A 7780-nucleotide genomic window follows, 5' to 3' on the forward strand; every position below is an offset into this window, starting at 1 on the left:
TCGTTGTGTTTGACAGGCAGCAGCGATCAGGATCCTGCTGTGATGTCGTTGGTCGCTGCAGAAAGTCCAGAACTTTATTTCGTCGCTGGACTTCCTGCAGACATCGCTGAATCGGCGTGTGTGACGCCGATTCAGCGATGTCTTCACTGGTAACCAAGGTAAAAGTAAAAAAAACAAACACTACATACTTACCTTCCGCTGTCTGTCCCTCGGCGCTCTGCTTCTCTGCCCTGTGTAAGCGCCGGCCAGCCGGAAAGCAGAGCGGTGACGTCACCGCTGTGCTTTCCGGCCGCTGTGCTTACACAGGGCAGAGAAGCAGAGCGCCGAGGGACAGACAGCGGAAGGTAAGTATGTAGTGTTTGTTTGTTTTTTTTACTTTTACGCTGGTAACCAGGGTAAACATCGGGTTACTAAGCGCGGCCCTGCGCTTAGTAACCCGATGTTTACCCTGGTTACCGACATCGTTGGTCGCTGGAGAGCGGTCTGTGTGACAGCTCTCCAGCGACCACATCGACGCTGCAGCGATCCGGATCGTTGTCGGTATCGCTGCAGCGTCGCTCAGTGTGACGGTACCTTAAGACTGTGACCTGTCCACGTATGTGATGTCAGTGAGAACATGGCAGCATGTGAAAGATGCAATATGTGAGTAGGGGAACTTGAGAGTTACGGTAGTTCATGAAAAGATCAGGATAGCCATCAGCACAGCTCATAGTCATCCATATAGTAGAATGCACAGGTCATAGTCCTCCATATAGTATAACGCACAGCTCATAGTCCTCCATATAGTATAATGTACTCCCCATAGTCTTTCATATAGTATAACGCACAGCTCATAGTCCTCCATATAGTATAATGCATAGCCCATAGTCATCCATATAGTATAATGCATCTCATAGTCCTCCATATAGTGTAATGCACAGCCCATAGTCCTCCATATAGTATAACACACAGCTCATAGTCCTCCATATAGTATAACACACAGCTCATAGTCCTCCATATAGTATAATGCATAGCCCATAGTCATCCATATAGTATAATGCATCTCATAGTCCTCCATATAGTGTAATGCACAGCCCATAGTCCTCCATATAGTATAACACACAGCTCATAGTCCTCCATATAGTATAACACACAGCTCCTAGTCCTCCATATAGTATAATGCATCTCATAGTCCTCCATATAGTATAACACACAGCTCATAGTCCTCCATATAGTATAATGCATCCCATAGTCCTCCATATAGTATAATGCACAGCCCATAGTCCTCCATATAGTATAATGCATCTCATAGTCCTCCATATAGTATAATGCACAGCCCATAGTCCTCCATATAGTATAATGCATCTCATAGTCCTTTATATAGTATAATGCACAGCTCATAGTTCTCCATATAGTATAATGCATAGCCCATAGTCATCCATATAGTATAATGCATCTCATAGTCCTCCATATAGTATAATGCATCTCATAGTCATCCATATAGTATAATGCATCTCATAGTCCTCTGTTATGAACAGGTGATTCAGAACCACAATGGACCTACTGGTTAAGAGCACACAAAGTGACCTGATAGTTACTAACATAGGACGAGCTCTGAGACGTGGTAACTCTGCTGACCGCAATCCCTAATCCTATCATACCACACTAGAGGTAGCCGTGGATTGCGCCTAACGCTCCCTATGCAACTCGGCACAGCCTGAAAAACTAGCTAGCCCTGAAGATAGAAAAATAAGCCTACCTTGCCTCAGAGAAATTCCCCAAAGGAAAAGGCAGCCCCCCACATATAATGACTGTGAGTTAAGATGAAAATACAAACACAGAGATGAAATAGATTTAGCAAAGTGAGGCCCGACTTACTGAATAGACTGAGGATAGGAAAGATAGCTTTGCGGTCAGCACAAAAACCTACAAACAACCACGCAGAGGGGCAAAAAGACCCTCCGCACCGACTAACGGTACGGAGGTGCTCCCTCTGCGTCTCAGAGCTTCCAGCAAGCAAGAAAAACCAATATAGCAAGCTGGACAGAAAATATAGCAAACAAAAGTAACACAAGCAAAACTTAGCTTATGCAGGGCAGACAGGCCACAAGAACGATCCAGGAGAAAGCAAGACCAATACTGGAACATTGACTGGAGGCCAGGATCAAAGCACCAGGTGGAGTTAAATAGAGCAGCACCTAACGACTTAACCTCGTCACCTGAGGAAGGAAACTCAGAAGCCGCAGTACCACTCTCATCCACCAAAGGAAGCTTATAGACAGAACCAGCCGCAGTACCACTCATGACCACAGGAGGGAGCTTGACCACAGAATTCACAACAGTACCCCCCCCCCCTTGAGGAGGGGTCACTGAACCCTCACCAGAGCCCCCAGACCGACCAGGATGAGCCAAATGAAAGGCACGAACCAGATCGGCAGCATGAACATCAGAGGCAAAGACCCAGGAATTATCTTCCTGACCATAACCCTTCCACTTAACCAGGTACTGGAGTTTCCGTCTCGAAATACAAGAATCCAAAATCTTCTCCACTATATACTCCAACTCCCCCTCAACCAAAACCGGGGCAGGAGGATCAACGTATGGAACCACAGGTGCCACGTATCTCCGCAACAATGACCTATGGAATACGTTATGGATGGAAAAAGAAGCTGGAAGGGTCAAACGAAAAGACACAGGATTAAGAACCTCAGAAATCCTATACGGACCAATGAAACGAGGCTTAAACTTAGGAGAGGAAACTTTCATAGGAATATAACGAGATGACAACCAAACCAAATCCCCAACACGAAGTCGGGGACCCACACAGCGCCTGTGGTTAGCGAAACGTTGAGCCTTCTCCTGAGACAATGTCAAATTGTCCACCACATGAGTCCAAATCTGCTGCAACCTATCCACCACAGTATCCACACCAGGACAGTCCGAAGACTCAACCTGCCCTGAAGAGAAACGAGGATGGAAACCAGAATTGCAGAAAAACGGCGAAACCAAGGTAGCCGAGCTGGCCCGATTATTAAGGGCAAACTCAGCCAAAGGCAAAAAGGACACCCAGTCATCCTGATCGGCAGAAACAAAACATCTCAGATATGTTTCCAAGGTCTGATTGGTTCGTTCAGTCTGGCCATTTGTCTGAGGATGGAAAGCCGAGGAAAAAGACAAATCAATGCCCATCCTAGCACAAAACGCTCGCCAAAACCTCGAAACAAACTGGGAACCTCTGTCAGAAACGATGTTCTCTGGAATGCCATGTAAACGAACCACATGCTGGAAAAACAACGGCACCAAATCAGAGGAGGAAGGCAATTTAGACAAGGGTACCAAATGGACCATCTTAGAGAAGCGATCACAAACAACCCAAATGACCGACATTTTTTGAGAGACGGGGAGATCCGAAATAAAATCCATAGAGATGTGTGTCCAGGGCCTGTTCGGGACTGGCAAGGGCAAAAGCAACCCACTGGCACAAGAACAGCAGGGCTTAGCCCGAGCACAAATCCCACAGGACTGCACAAAAGAACGCACATCCCGCGACAGAGATGGCCACCAAAAGGATCTAGCCACCAAATCTCTAGTACCAAAGATTCCAGGATGACCAGCCAACACCGAACAATGAACCTCAGAGATAACTCTACTCGTCCATTTATCAGGGACAAACAGTTTCTCCGCTGGGCAACGGTCAGGTCTATTAGCCTGAAATTTTTGCAGCACCCGCCGCAAATCAGGGGAGATGGCAGACAAAATTACCCCCTCTTTGAGAATACCCGCCGGCTCAGACAAACCCGGAGAGTCCGGCACAAAACTCCTAGACAGGGCATCCGCCTTCACATTTTTAGAGCCCGGAAGGTACGAAACCACAAAGTCAAAACGGGAGAAAAACAGCGACCAACGAGCCTGTCTAGGATTCAACCGTTTAGCAGACTCGAGATAAGTCAAGTTCTTGTGATCAGTCAAGACCACCACGCGATGCTTAGCTCCTTCAAGCCAATGACGCCACTCCTCGAATGCCCACTTCATGGCCAGCAACTCTCGATTGCCAACATCATAATTACGCTCAGCAGGCGAAAACTTCCTGGAAAAGAAGGCGCATGGTTTCATCACCAAGCCATCAGAACTTCTTTGCGACAAAACAGCCCCTGCTCCAGTCTCAGAAGCATCAACCTCGACCTGGAACGGGAGCGAAATATCTGGTTGGCACAACACAGGGGCAGAAGAAAAACGACGCTTCAACTCTTGAAAAGCTTCCACAGCAGCAGAAGACCAATTGACCACATCAGCACCCTTCTTGGTTAAATCAGTCAACGGTTTAGCAATACTAGAAAAATTATTGATGAAGCGACGATAAAAATTAGCAAAGCCCAGGAACTTTTGCAGACTCTTCAGAGATGTCGGCTGAGTCCAATCATAAATGGCCTGAACTTTAACAGGGTCCATCTCGATAGTAGAAGGGGAAAAAATGAACCCCAAAAATGAAACCTTCTGAACACCAAAGAGACACTTTGACCCCTTCACAAACAAAGAATTCGCACGCAGAACCTGGAACACCATTCTGACCTGCTTCACATGAGACTCCTAATCATCCGAGAAGACCAAAATATCATCCAAGTATACAATCAGGAATTTATCCAGGTACTCTCGGAAGATGTCATGCATAAAGGACTGAAACACTGATGGAGCATTAGAAAGCCCGAATGGCATTACTAGATACTCAAAATGGCCTTCGGGCATATTAAATGCTGTTTTCCATTCATCGCCCTGTTTAATACGCACAAGATTATACGCGCCACGAAGATCTATCTTGGTGAACCAACTAGCCCCCTTAATCCGAGCAAACAAATCAGATAGCAGCGGCAAGGGGTACTGAAATTTGACCGTGATTTTATTTAGAAGGCGGTAATCTATACAAGGTCTCAGTGAACCATCCTTCTTGGCCACAAAAAAGAACCCTGCTCCCAATGGTGACAACGACGGGCGAATATGACCCTTCTCCAAGGACTCCTTCACGTAACTCCGCATAGCGGCGTGCTCAGGCACAGACAAATTAAACAGTCGACCTTTAGGAAACTTACTACCAGGAATCAAATCGATAGCACAATCACAATCCCTATGCGGAGGTAGGGCACTGGACTTGGGCTCATCAAATACATCCCGGTAATCCGACAAGAACTCTGGGACCTCAGAAGGGGTGGATGATGAAATAGACAGAAAAGGAACATCACCATGTACCCCCTGACAACCCCAGCTGGACACAGACATTGATTTCCAATCCAATACTAGGTTATGGACCTGTAGCCATGGCAACCCCAAAACGACCACATCATGCAGATTATGCAACACCAAAAAACGAATATCCTCCTGATGCGCAGGAGCCATGCACATGGTCAGCTGGGTCCAGTACTGAGGCTTATTCTTGGCCAAAGGCGTAGCATCAATTCCTCTCAATGAAATATGACACTGCAAGGGCTCCAAGAAAAACCCACAGCGCCTAGCATACTCCAAGTCCATCAAATTCAGGGCAGCGCCTGAATCCACAAATGCCATGACAGAATAGGATGACAAAGAGCAGATCAAAGTAACGGACAAAAGAAATTTCGACTGTACCGTACCAATGGTGGCAGACCTAGCGAACCGCTTAGTGCGCTTAGGACAATCGGAGATAGCATGAGTGGAATCACCACAGTAAAAACACAGCCCATTCCGACGTCTGTGTTCTTGCCGTTCAGCTCTGGTCAAAGTCCTATCGCACTGCATAGGCTCAGGTCCATGCTCAGATAATACCGCCAAATGGTGCACAGTTTTACGCTCACGCAAGCGTCGACCGATCTGAATGGCCAAAGACATAGACTCATTCAGACCAGCAGGCATAGGAAATCCCACCATGACATCCTTAAGGGCTTCAGAGAGACCCTTTCTGAAGATTGCTGCCAGGGCACATTCATTCCATTGAGTGAGCACAGACCACTTCCTAAACTTCTGACAATATATCTCTACTTCATCCTGACCCTGAGACAGAGCCAGCAAATTTTTCTCTGCCTGATCCACTGAATTAGGTTCATCATACAGCAATCCGAGCGCCAGAAAAAAACGCATCAATATTACATAATGCAGGATCTCCTGGCGCAAGGGAAAATGCCCAGTCTTGAGGTTCGCCACGTAATAAAGAAATAATGATCTTAACTTGTTGAACTGGGTCACCAGAGGAGCAGGGTTTTTAAAGCCAGAAACAGTTTACAATTATTCTTAAAACTCAGAAACTTAGCTCTATCTCCAGAAAACAAATCAGGAATAGGAATTCTAGGCTCTAACATAGAATTCTGAACCACAAAGTCTTGAATATTTTGTACTCTTGCAGTGAGATTATCCATACAAGAGGACAGACCTTGAATGTCCATGTCTACACCTGTGTCCTGAACCACCCAAATGTCTAGGGGAAAAGAAAGACAAAACACAGTACAGAGAAAAAAAATGGTCTCAGAACTTCTCTTTTCCCTCTATTGAGAAGTATTAGTACTTTGGGCCTCCAGTACTGTTATGAACAGGTGATTCAGAACCACAATGGACCTAGTGGTTAAGAGCACACAAAGTGACCTGATAGTTACTAACATAGGACGAGCTCTGAGACGTGGGAACTCTGCTGACCGCAATCCCTAATCCTAACACACCACACTAGAGGTAGCCGTGGATTGCGCCTAACGCTCCCTATGCAACTCGGCACAGCCTGAGAAACTAGCTAGCCCTGAAGATAGAAAAATAAGCCTACCTTGCCTCAGAGAAATTCCCCAAAGGAAAAGGCAGCCCCCCACATATAATGACTGTGAGTAAAGATGAAATACAAACACAGAGATGAAATAGATTTTAGCAAAGTGAGGCCCGACTTACTGAATAGACCGAGGATAGGAAAGATAGCTTTGCGGTCAGCACAAAAACCTACAAACAACCACGCAGAGGGGCAAAAAGACCCTCCGCACCAACTAACGGTATGGAGATGCTCCCTCTGCGTCTCAGAGCTTCCAGCAAGCAAGAAAAACCAATATAGCAAGCTGGACAGGAAATATAGCAAACAAAAGTAACACAAGCAAAACTTAGCTTATGCAGAGCAGACAGGCCACAAGAACGATCCAGGAGAAAGCAAGACCAATACTGGAACATTGACTGGAGGCCAGGAACAAAGAACTAGGTGGAGTTAAATAGAGCAGCACCTAATGACTTAACCTCGTCACCTGAGGATGGAAACTCAGAAGCCGCAGCCCCACTTACATCCACCAGAGGAAGCTCATAGACAGAACCAGCCAAAGTACCACTCATGACCACAGGAGGGAGCTTGACCACAGAATTCACAACAGTCCTCCATATAGTATAACACACAGCTCATAGTCCCCCATATAGTATAATGCATCTCATAGTCCTCCATATAGTATCACACACAGCTCATAGTCCTCCATATAGTATAATGTAGTCATCCATAAAGCATCATGCACAGCCCTTAGTCATCCATGTAAGATAATGCACAGCCCATAAACATCCATAAAGTATAATTCACAGGCCATAGTCACCCATAAAATATAATGCACACAACATAGTCATCCATAAAGCATAATTCACGGTCCATAGTCATCCACAAAGTATAATGCACAGCCCATAGTCATCCATGTAGTATAATGTACAGCCAAAAGTCACACATGTAATATAATACATGGCCCATAGTCCTCCATGTAGAATAATGCACAGTCCATTGTCATCCATATTCTATAATGCACTATCATGTGAGGTCCCCACGGTCAGCTCT

The sequence above is a fragment of the Ranitomeya imitator genome, chromosome 7 (assembly GCF_032444005.1).
Source record: "Ranitomeya imitator isolate aRanImi1 chromosome 7, aRanImi1.pri, whole genome shotgun sequence".
NCBI lineage: Eukaryota > Metazoa > Chordata > Amphibia > Anura > Dendrobatidae > Ranitomeya > Ranitomeya imitator.